At 43.3% G+C, this 12,753-nt stretch overlaps 1 protein-coding gene across 2 annotated transcripts in view; it reads left to right on the top strand.

The window, feature by feature from the left end:
* The window catches only part of AGTPBP1 (ATP/GTP binding carboxypeptidase 1), a 180,986-nt gene that overhangs the window by 35,749 nt on the left and 132,484 nt on the right, over window positions 1-12,753 (top strand). The gene's annotated exons all lie outside the window — the stretch shown is intronic.

The following is a 12,753-nucleotide window of genomic DNA, read 5'->3' as shown; positions in this document are numbered from 1 at the left end:
GCTAGGACGATGAACAGGACTGTCTGGCAACTGGTATTGTCTAAAAGAAAATAGAAATGGCAGCCTCCGAAGCTAATGGATAAGACAGCATCTTTGCGCAACTAGTGCAGATGTGGATATATCTCAGAGGAGAAAATATTGTGTAGTTGTAAGGAAATGGATTGCTTATTTAGGTCATTTTTCATTTAAGGCAATCCTGCAGAGGTTTGCATGACACCAGAGTGGTGGCAAGGCTGTATACTGTACAACCTTATCACCTGAGCAGCACAGGGTGCTGCTACTAATGAGGTGCTACTAAACACTTGTGAGTCCCAGTGTTTGCTGTACTCCCCACGTTTAGAAGCACAGCCCCACTACTTTTGCTCTTTGAAACACCGCTTGCCTCTGCCATGCCCATCGTTGCCCTTTGGTAACCTCACTACCTGGCCTTTGTCCAATACAGGCCAGTCAGGTGGGGAGGGTTGAGGGTTTTGATGGTTAAGCCTATTGTCTGACTTTGGGTCTATTAAGCCTGGTGCACACCAAAAGCAGATCCGCAAAATGCTAGCAGATTTTGAAACGCTTTTTCTTATTTTTCTGTAGCGTTTTAGCTAGCATTTTGCGTTTTTGTGAAGCGTTTTTTGTGTAGTAGATTTCATATATTGTTACAGTAAAGCTGTTACTGAACAGCTTCTGTAACAAAAACGCCTGGCAAACCACTCTGAACTGCCTTTTTTCATCTGTTTGCGTTTTTCCTATACTTTACATTGGAGGCAGAAACGCCTCCGCAATCCAAAATCTGCAGCAGCCCAGGAGTATGCATTTCTGCAAAACGCCTCCCGCTCTGGTGTGCACCACCCCATTGAAATACATTACCCAAGCGTTTCCACATCCGCAATCGGATCTGAAAACGCGACCGAACCGCTCTGGTGTGCACTAGGCCTTAGAGCTCCTTTAGTTACTGCAACCAGTACTGCTGAGGTAGCATGTTTGCATGGTATTCAGCTTTAGCTTGGGTAATTACCCATCATTCGCATTGCCAGGAGAAGGACATGTACAGGAAAGGAAATGCATATCTGTGAGAACAGCATTCATACCAACATGCACGCTTGCTTTTTCTGGCAGAAGCGGCATGCTCTTTTGGCAATCTGTTGGGTACTTTTTCAGTCATTGTGGGCATTTCTCCTCCTGGAAAATTACCAATGCGAAATAAACATTACCTGATGTTCCAGTCCAACATGCGGTAAAAACATATTTTCATGCTCGCCTACCCCCCTCCCCAGCACCATAACACGTTCTGCTGAGCACCTTCTCAACAGACAAACCTAGTGTTCCTCTATAGGCTTTTTAGATTTTAAGCCTCTGGCAGCCCCCTAGTATCTCCAGCTTGATCATGCGCCCTCAATGTTGGAAATCCCTCTGATGGGCTAGAACAGATTTGATCTACCGTATATTCCGGTGTATACGATGACTGGGCGTATAATACGACTCCCAACTTTTCTAGTTATAATATACATTTTGGCATCTACTCGCTTTATAAGACTGCCCCTCTTGACTGTTGGACATTTTGTATACTGTACTGTATGTACTGGTGCTATACTTTATAAACCGGTACAGATACTGGTGCTGTACTGGATGTGGTACCAAGTATACAACAACCAGCCAATCACAGCAAGAGATGCACCTTACCAGTGAATGGCTGGTTGTTGTGTACAAAGCCTGCTTGGATTGGTCAGCTATCCCTGTCTCCAAGACTATTAGAACCGTAGCACAAATGCTCCTCTTTCACCCGTCTGGCCCACCTTTGTATACTATTATCTCCTTCTCTGCATCTCAGATCTCACACATGCATGCCTGTGCCGCTTCACTGCAGTCCTCAGGAGCGAGATCTGAGAGGCAGAGAAGGAGGTATGGTAATAGGATACAAGTACAGGCCAGACGAGTGAAAGTTCTTTTTTTTTTTTTTTCTCCCCAGTACCCTGGGCGTCCCGGATGCCTACAGCTTGCTCCGCCCTTCACTTACACCTTCCCGGTGAGCTGCCCCCTCATCTCATCATCAGCACCGCGTTAAGTCACTTATTTCCAAGAATCCTGGTAAATGGATTTTCTTCTACCATACTTGTGCAGCACCGGCCTTGCTGCTTTCATACAGACTCCGCATACGGCGGGGTTTAGCTCCCCCCACCATATGCAGCAACCGCATGTTCTTCAGTCCGGCTCGGAAGTTTCAGTACCCGCCCTAGACATCGGGCATATAAGACGACCCACGAGTTTTGAGAAGATTTTCCTGGGTTAAAATGTATCTTGTATGCAAGAAAGTACAGTATTTTTACCAAAGACATTGTACTATTGATACTAAATACATTCAAAGAGGCAAGGTCCTGTTTCTTGTTATGTGCCCCTGTACCTCCTAACTTGTATGTTAACTCAAATTTCTCTATTGTGCAGCGCTGTGTAAGGGCTAGTTCACACTGGGCACTTTGGTAGCGTTTTGCTCTTCGCCGGCGATCAGCAAAATGCTGTTTTTCACTGTACAGGAAAGTTATTTTAGAGTGATTGCGTTTAGTGATTCTTTAACATTGAAATGCAATCGATCCAAATTCCCTCCAAAAATGTTGCATGCACCATGTTTGAGATTTCAGCAAATCACCAATCACTGGCGACCTACAGTGTGTACACTACCATTGACTTGCATTAGCAGCAGCGCTTTGCTGATTGCTGGTGATCAGCAAAGCTCTGCCAAAGCGCCTAGTGGGAACTAGCCCTAACAGGTTGTTGATTTATAAATGCAATGATTTATAAATACAATGAAGAATAATAATAGCAAACACCCAAAAGATCCCTTTCGATGCATGCGTCATGGATGAAAAAAACTCCACTAACCAGCAGTCTCGACCAAACAAGACAAAAATTGCCGGCAGTACTCACAGTGGTGAAGGCCAAATATTTGCGTGCTATGCTGGCTTAAAGACTGGTTTCCATGGCTTCCCCAAGGTTTATATACTTTCAATTACTGTATTTTAGCATTTACTATAGAGTTGATGGTATGTATTTAGCCACTTGAGGACCAGAGGTTTATACCTCCCTAGTGACCAGGCCATTTTTACAATTTGCCACTTCACAACTTTAATGGTTTATTGCTCGGTCATACAACTTGGCACCAAAATGAATTTTACCTCCTTTTCTTCTCGCAAATCGAGCTTTCTTTTGGTGCTATTTTATTTTATTTGATTGCTATTTTTTTTTTTTTATCCACCCCTCTCTCCCCTTCCCCCAAATTGGCCCTACACCACGTTTCATACACTATACTACACTACATACACATGGGCATAGGACTATGGCAGGGATCAGATTGTGAGCCCCTCCGAGGGACGGTTAAGTGACGAGGTTATTCTCTGTACAGCGCTGCGTAAGATGTCAGCGCTATATAAATACATTTATTTAAATCAATACAAAAGCCAGCCTGTCAGCGGCTGATCAGCGCTGGGTTGATCGCTCGGCTCCGCTGTTTACAGTGACAAAATCTTGCTTCTTGTGAGATGATGCACATATGTGTCGCAAAGGAATGAGAAAGCCACTCTCTCACCGCACTCCTGGTGGTTAGATTGGGGTATAGTACTGTATTAGATAGGCCTATTTTTAACATTGAGTTAAGCAACCTGAAAACAAACTCATCCGGCATCAGCCAATCCGTTTCGGTGCCGGATAACCGAGACTCTACCGCACCATCAAATGATGGTAACATGTGGTAAATATACATCCAGCAATTTAGGTGTAATCATAGGTATATAGGAATGTAGTGGCTCACTACAGGGTAATTTTTAATGTAAGATTAATGTATTTGCCTTTACTACTTTACATTCTTTATGCTGTCATTTATTTAGTTAATATACATTCAATGTATTACTGATGGCTGAACTCTATTTTAAAAGGACCCTTTGGTGTGAGACCAATGAAGGCTGCCATATTTATTTCCTTTTAATACCAGTTGCCTGACAGTCCCGCTGATCTTTCTAGTCAGTAGGGTCTAAATCACCACACCATGTAGCTAGTCTTGTAATGTTTGTCATAGACACCTTATCTGCATGCTTGTTCAGGGTCTATGGCCGAAAGTTATAGAGAGGATCAGCAGGACAGCCACGTAATGTGCATTATTTAAAAGGAAGTCAACTTGTCAGCCTCCACAGGGCAGCCATCAGGGGGGGACAACTGACACTGCATTTAGGGGCCCAGGGCTTCTGGGGGCCCTAAGGCCCGCCAAAGTGCTGGAAGGGCCTCATGTGCTGGCTGCAGGCCTGTGGCTCACTCGCCAGCACACCGCATTCCAGCATTGAGAGAAGTGGGACATCAGTGCTTGAACATGGGAAGCAGATGAGTGAGCCCGCTACAGTGGACTTTCTATACTGGGGCACCACCTATATCTGGCTACAGGCTACCTATACTGGGCCACCACTTATACCTGGCTACCTATACTGGGGCTGGAACCACCTATATTTAGCTACCTATACTAGGGCACCACCTATACCTGGCTACCTATACAGGGGCACCACCTATACTTGGCTACCTTTACTGAGGGCACCACCTGTACCTGGCTACCTATACTGGGGCACCACCTATACTTGTCTACTTATACTAGGGGGCCTATAGCTTGCTACCTATACTGGGGGCACCTGTACCTGGCTAACCAATACTGGTGCACCACCCATACCAGGCTACTTATACTGGGGGTAACTATACCCAGGCTACCTATACCGGGCACCACCTATAGTTGAATACCTATACTGGGGCACCTGTATCTTGCTGGCTTATACTGGAACACCAGCTATACCTGGCTACCTATACTGGGAGCTTCTACACCAGGCTACCTATACTGGGGCACCACCTATAGCTGGCTACTTTTACTGGGGGAACCTATACCTGGCTACCTATACTGGGGACACCTATGCCTGGATACCTATACTGGGAGCACCTATGCCTGGCTAGGGCAGGGGGACGAGCTGAGACAGAAGGGGTCAAGAAGTAACACAGGGGGATAAAAGAGGCACAGGGGGAACAGAGGTGGACAAAAGAGGCACAGGGAGAAGAGATGAGAAGGGAACATGAGGTCACACAGAGGAACACAAAAGCGGCACAAACTGAGGTGAGAGAGGGGGACAAGAGGCACAGTAAGAAAAGAGGACAAAAGAGAATGGATAAAGGATAAGAACGGACCTACAAGTCCCTATCTCATTTGTTAAATGGGTACTACCTGTAATTTACTAGTATTTGGCTCCACCTACAACATGCCATGGTCACACCCACTTGTTGCCGCATCACGCTGTACATGCCGCTTTCTTCAGTGTCGGAGCCATGGACATTTTTCGCACCAGAGCACTTCACGCACGGACATGGGGGTGGGGTGGCTAGTGGGCGGGCACAGCAACCAATAGGGGGGCCCAGGCCTGATGATGCGTGAGGGGCCCCAAAATTTCTGATGGCAGCCCTGAGCCTCCATATTCCTCTCGCCTTTGGCTCCCTTTAACTTCGGTCATAGTCCCTTTTAGGTGTCCTGCCACTTTCTCTCCGCACAGTAAAGGCTGATGGAAAGGGTGTCTGGTTCCCAGAATGTTCTCAGGAAAATCTTTGGGAGAGTCTAGTATTGATAGTATGTACTTCAGCTGTAGTGTCTTTTGGGGGTTGTAAATAATTTTGGCAAGCTTTCCCTAGTGTTTCATTCGTTACCTAGCCCAAATCTCCAGGCATCGGTAATTGATGGCTGCCAAATTAAACTGAGTTGACAGACTTGGAGCCTCTTTACTGTGTGCATTCAGACCTGAAAATCCTATTGGACACAATTTTTTGGTCTGGTGGAAATTGCAGGGGCACATGATTATCAATTTCATTTAGCATATGTTTGGGGTTTTAGACTTTTTTTTTTTTTTTGAGTACACACAAAAAGAAAGGATGTACACAAATAAAAGGTTAACACATTATGACAAAAGCAGCGGTAATGGTAGAAAATACACCATGTTATACATTAACAGTTGAACCACGATACAGTCCAATACTGGCAAGAATTTGATCGCTGACAAGTCAGGATCAACCTAATCCTGTGCCGCAACCAATTACACCAAAGTTGTTTTTTTGTTTGTTTTTATTCCCAGCTGCACCCCTATGTGCATAAATGGCCTTTTCTAGTTTCAATGAATTGTTAAGATGTAAAACCCACACAGTTGGGGAAGGGGAGGGATGTACTTTTTCATATTTTTGTAGAATCAATTTCCGGGCCACAAACAGAGATCTAATTACTGCTATTTCAACATGATCAGATACAGTGCCATCCTCAAAAGTACCCAACACACAAACCAGGATAGATTGAGGAACGGTTACATGAGCCTTTATCTATAATATATAAAACCCCCACCCAATATCTCCTAAATGTGGGGCAATTCCAAAGCATATGAATGAGATCTCCGTGATCCCTAGCACATCTAGGACACTCAGGGTAATAAGCAGGCCAAGGTGATAAACCGCTTTGGAGTATGAGTCCTATACATAATCTGAATTTGGGTACATTTTTGGGTTGCATTAACCGACATAAGAGGAACTGCTTGTAATGCCTCTAACCAGTCGTCTTCAGAAAGGTCTGGAATATATTTTTCCCAAGAATCTTTACATTTCATGGGAAATTTCCTAAGCAAATCTGTACGGAGCATATTGTAGCAAATGGAGATAAGGCCCTGCTTAGTAGAGGCTTGGGCAACCAAATTAAACACTGGTGATTAGGCCTGAACAATTTGAGGAAAAGATTGAATTGCACGATCTCTGTCAGAAATTGCGATTTCGATTTACGATTTTCAATACACAATGATGGATCAGCACACTGGTGAGTATGAGTTCCTCCAGTATAGGTAGCCACCTATAGGTGCCCCCAGTATAGTTTAGCCAGCTATAGGTGCACAGTATAGGTTAGCCAGTGTATATGTGCACAGTATAGGTTAGCCAGTGTATATGTGCACAGTATAGGTTAGCCAGTGTATATGTGCACAGTATAGGTTAGCCAGTGTATATGTGCACAGTATAGGTTAGCCAGTGTATATGTGCACAGTATAGGTTAGCCAGTGTATATGTGCACAGTATAGGTAAGCCAGTGTATATGTGCACAGTATAGGCAAGGCAGTGTATATGTGCACAGTATAGGCAAGGCAGTGTATATGTTCACAGTATAGGCAAGGCAGTGTATATGTGCACAGTATAGGCAAGGCAGTGTATATGTGCACAGTATAGGCAAGGCAGTGTATATGTGCACAGTATAGGCAAGGCCGTGTATATGTGCACAGTATAGGCAAGGCAGTGTATATGTGCACAGTATAGGCAAGGCAGTGTATATGTGCACAGTATAGGTAAGGCAGTGTATATGTGCACAGTATAGGTAAGGCAGTGTATATGTGCACAGTATAGGTAAGGCAGTGTATATGTGCACAGTATAGGTAAGGCAGTGTATATGTGCACAGTATAGGTAAGGCAGTGTATATGTGCACAGTATAGGTAAGGCAGTGTATATGTGCACAGTATAGGTAAGGCAGTGTATATGTGCACAGTATAGGTAAGGCAGTGTATATGTGCACAGTATAGGTAAGGCAGTGTATATGTGCACAGTATAGGTAAGGCAGTGTATATGTGCACAGTATAGGTAAGGCAGTGTATATGTGCACAGTTTAGGTAAGGCAGTGTATATGTGCACAGTATAGGTTAGGCAGTGTATATGTGCACAGTATAGGTTAGGCAGTGTATATGTGCACAGTATAGGTTAGGCAGTGTATATGTGCACAGTATAGGTTAGGCAGTGTATATGTGCACAGTATAGGTTAGGCAGTGTATATGTGCACAGTATAGGTTAGGCAGTGTATATGTGCACAGTATAGGTTAAGCAGTGTATATGTGCACAGTATAGGTTAGGCAGTGTATATGTGCACAGTATAGGTTAGGCAGTGTATATGTGCACAGTATAGGTTAGGCAGTGTATATGTGCACAGTATAGGTTAGGCAGTGTATATGTGCACAGTATAGGTTAGGCAGTGTATATGTGCACAGTATAGGTTAGGCAGTGTATATGTGCACAGTATAGGTTAGGCAGTGTATATGTGCACAGTATAGGTTAGGCAGTGTATATGTGCACAGTATAGGTTAGGCAGTGTATATGTGCACAGTATAGGTTAGGCAGTGTGTATGTGCACAGTATAGGTTAGGCAGTGTGTATGTGCTGCAGCCTCCAGATCCCCTCGCTTCTGAATTTTCCCTGCTCCGCTGCCTTCCCCCTCCTCTGCTCGCAGCCCCCTTCTCCAGTAAGTTCCCATTACAGTCGGGCTCACCGCATTGCACGCTGTGCGGTGAACCGCAGGGAAGAGGCAACAAGTGTTGCCTAGTAACTGTGGTTGCCAGGAAGTGATATCACACTTCCTGGCACAGGCCCTGAACACTCGCCGCCTCTTCCCTGCGGCTAACCGTGCAGTGTGCAATGCGGTGAGCCCGACTGTAATGGGAACTTACTGGCGAAGGGGACCGTAAGCGTAGGAGGGGGAAGGGAGCGGAGCAGACCATGTGGCAGCGGCAAAAACCGTCGCTAGTCGCCACTTTGATGATCCCAAGATTGTCATCGCTTTGATCGCGATTTCAGTTTTAAACCGAAAATCGTTCAGCCCTACTGGTGATGCATTAAATTTAAATGTGTAGGTCTCGGCCGGTTTCCTCACAGCATGTTTAAGTCTCAACAATTGGAATTGGAATATGCCCTTTGGAGTCAATGGTAGGATCTTTGCTAACTTATCTAAGGGGAGCATCCTATCGTTGACAAACAAGTTATCCAGTCTGGTCAGGCTCATACTGGCCCAGCTATCTCCAAAATCGAAACTATTCAACTCCGGCAGGACAATATTGTGCCATATTGGTGTATAAACAGTAAGGTTGGATCCACACTATAAGCGCTTTTGTGAGCGCTTGTGATTGCTGACTGCTTGTGATTGCTGAGTGCTTGCTGAGCGCTTTTTCCCATTCACTTTCATTAAAATCACGGTAAAAAACATAAAAATCACATAAAATACACACAATAAAAAGAATATAGATTTTACATGATTTTTACTGTGAAAGTGAATAAGAAAAAGCACTCAGCAGGCACTCAGCAATCACAAGCGCTCACAAAAACGCTTATAGTGTGGATCCAGGCTAAATAATTGTATATGTTACAGAAACCGAACCTTATGCCAGTCCTTGTGCATCAGAACCAGTGTGGGCATTCTATGGTTGAACTCGATGTTCTTTGGTTGAACTCGATGGACGTATGTCTTTTTTTCAACCAAAATAAGTATGTAACTATATAGGCAAAGCTTTGCCAGCCTCCATTGGACTTAGTGCCCATCCACTGGTTAAGTAAATCCCTGGTCGACTCGGCTAAATCAGTCTGCTCCCAGCCTCCCAGATGCTGCAACTGAGCAGACAGAAAATACACCCATGAATTAGGAACTGCCAATCCTCCCTCATCTTTGGGTTATTGCAAGATTTTCAATGTATTCCTAGGCCGTTTCTTATTCCAAATCAGCTCTCTGAACATTTTATCAAATATTTTGAAAAGTTTCACCGGTAACCACACTGCAAAATTGTGCAAAAAATATAAAATCTGAGGCATAAGTACCCTCTTTACTAGATTTAGGCTGCTTTTACAGTAAGACGTTACAGGTGCACGTTAGTGCAGCCTGTAACGCAGCCCACCACATATCGATGAAAAATCAATGGGCTGTTCACAGTGCCCACGTTACATTGTAACGCTTCACGTTATTTCAAAGTGCTGCATGCTGTGCGTTCTACGCGGCTAAGCTGCGTTAGACTGTTTGCACATGCTCAGTAGTATTGGAGGATTAGGTCTCCTCCTCCTCGGCCAGGCACATGGCTAATTAATATTCACGGCAAGATGTGACGTTTACTTCCTGGAGCGCCGCTCTGTGCAGCGATTGGCCGGCGGGACCACGTGATGCCGCATGCGTCCAAGAGTACGCATCACGGCATCACAGGACGTATGAAGAGCCGCTTAACGTGGCTCGATCTGACGTCCAGCTTCTACTACACTATGCGTTGCGTTAGATGCACGTTATGTGACCTTAACGTAGCATCTGACGCAACGTCTTGGTGTGAAAGTAGCCTTACTCTGGCCACAATGGACAGAGGGAGTTTTAGGGCTTTAGACTTGAATTAGTCATAGAAGCAGAGACTTGCTCTAACACACCAAAGGGCCTGCACATTGTCAGAGAGAAACCTATTTGCTTTTAGCTCTTATTTCGGTACTGCATGTTAAATTAATTGCTATAGCAGCAGTTGTTGCCATCTACTTGCTAAAGTGGTCACTAATGTAATCTGTGCTTTAAATTCATCTTCCTGCTTATTTAACAAGGAGATGACAATGAGTCTGGTTTATTAGCAGTGGGCATCCACTGGAAACATTAGCTGAGTGCCAGGCACTTGTTTGTGTGCACAGGAAATGCTGTTGGTGTAATTACAGTTGTCATTGTCTAGTTCCATAAAAGAGATTACCAGTGGTGTCAGCAAAGAATGTGTCAGTTCCATTTTATTTGACAGTTCTGGCACTATCACGTGCCGACCAGCACAGATTCCAACACAATCTAGCTGGTATTGCTCATGGAAATTCTGACTGAAACACCATATTCAGTCATATTCAGGTTTCTTGACAGCATACACTTCTCTTCCTAAATATGGTATTGGATAACTTTAGCTCCCAAAAAGATATTTTTAACCCTGTTTTACTCTTTTTTTTATAATTATGCCGATATCTCAATGTAGGCTCAGTGACTGCTATCTCTGGGGAATGGACTTCTGCTATGGCTCAGTTTATATAAACAGTCATACTTTATTTTTGGTGCAACATGCTGAAAATGGAAATTTTGCTCTGTCATGTTTTTTTCTCTGTTTTTTTTTACCCATTTTAAAGTTTACTTATTAAAGGAAAAGTCTTGTGTTTTGACTGTACGGGATAATGTATATGGGCTTTTGACAGTCTATAGACAAGAGTTTATAGTAAATAAACTTCTGTTTAAACAGTGAAGATAAAGTCTGCAAAGGGAAACCTATCGAACCATTGTTGCTGAATGCTATCCTAAAATGCACATAATGTAGATCATATGGCGATGAGACCAATCCAAAGGGAAAGAAAATGTTTTAAGTTAAAAAGCATGCAGATCAGATGCTTGAAGCCTGACTAGGTTAGCCCAGCCCACATACGTGTTTTAGGTGTGTGATTCAGACACTACTGATGCCAGGAAGATCGACAGGACTGCCAAGCAACTGGTATTGTTTAAAAGAAAATAAATAAGGCAGCCCCATATGCCTCTCACTTCTAATGTTCTATACATTTTCAGTGATATTCTTTATTCCCATGTGTGAGGATATCACTCACGTCCTGTCTGTACAGGAAGTAAGGAGACCTCTCCAAGTGAGACAGGCTGTAACACAATCCTCACCCGTTTTTTTTTTCCCCAGCCGCTATTGGACTGCCCAACTACTCTTCATTACTGTCCCTCATTTTCAGTCCTCTGGAGAATTAGTTTTTTATTTTAAAGCCACAAGCTTAATTGAAGTCATAGGAACAGAAAGTAAAAGAACATTTATCTTGAATTGGTGCACAAACAGTGATAACACTCTCTCAATTTTTTTTAAAACTCTTTTCAAGCTATACAATCTAAAAACAGGCTCTGCCATGTACACCAGCAGAGACCTCATAGTTACATAGTTAGTTTGGTTGAAAACAAATAAAAAATATAAGAAAAATATAAGAAAAAAATATATAATAAATGAAATAAATAAAAAAAAAAAACATCCTGAACCTGCACATATCACAATTGATCCAGGGGTAGGCGAAAAACTTTACAAGGCCTGGACCAATTAGCCTTAAAGGGCAAATGAAGTGAGACAAAAATGGAGGCTGCCGTATTTATTTACTTTTAAGCAATTCCAGTTGCCTGACTATCCAGCTGATTCTTTGCCTTTAATACTTTGCGACCCTGAACAAGCATGCAGCATATCGGGTGATTCTGACGACATTGTCAGATCTGACAATATTAGCTGCTTGTTTTTGGTGCTATTCAGACAATACTGCAGCCACATAAATCAGCAGGGCTGCCAGGCAACTGGTATTGTTAAAATAGAAATAGATATGACAGCCACCATATACCTCAATTCAGTTGTCCTTTAAATGAAAAATTCCTTACAGACTCCAAATGGCAGTCAGATAAATCCCTGGATCAACTCTTACAGGAATTACCTAACAATTATAGCGGTGGATGCCCTTCAATGCAAGGAAAGCATCCAAGCCCTCTTTAAATGCAGATATAGTTTGCCCTAACTACGGTACTTCCTGAAACTACCTTGTAAAATAAAATATGGTGGTTAGGAAGAAGTAGCTACCTAGGGCCATGTATTGTGTGACCGTTTTACATCCACTTCAGGTATGCTTTAATATTAATGGACCAAAAATTGTTATGATTGGATGCTTACACATCCCAGGTAGGCCACTGTTTCTCTAAGTATGACTAACGATCCAATATCCTAACTGACACTAACGATCCAATATTTTTCATCCAATCTAACCAAATCTATGTAGTAGAAGAGTAAACTGAGTGTATATGTTGAATAGATACTATAGGCAGTCCCTTATATTACATAGAAATGGTAAGCTAGGATGAAAAATATTGGATCATTAGTGGCCACCCTAAGGTATGTGTTCTTGGCAGA

The sequence above is a fragment of the Hyperolius riggenbachi genome, chromosome 1 (assembly GCF_040937935.1).
Source record: "Hyperolius riggenbachi isolate aHypRig1 chromosome 1, aHypRig1.pri, whole genome shotgun sequence".
NCBI lineage: Eukaryota > Metazoa > Chordata > Amphibia > Anura > Hyperoliidae > Hyperolius > Hyperolius riggenbachi.
This window is presented reverse-complemented; position numbering and strand designations above follow the sequence as displayed.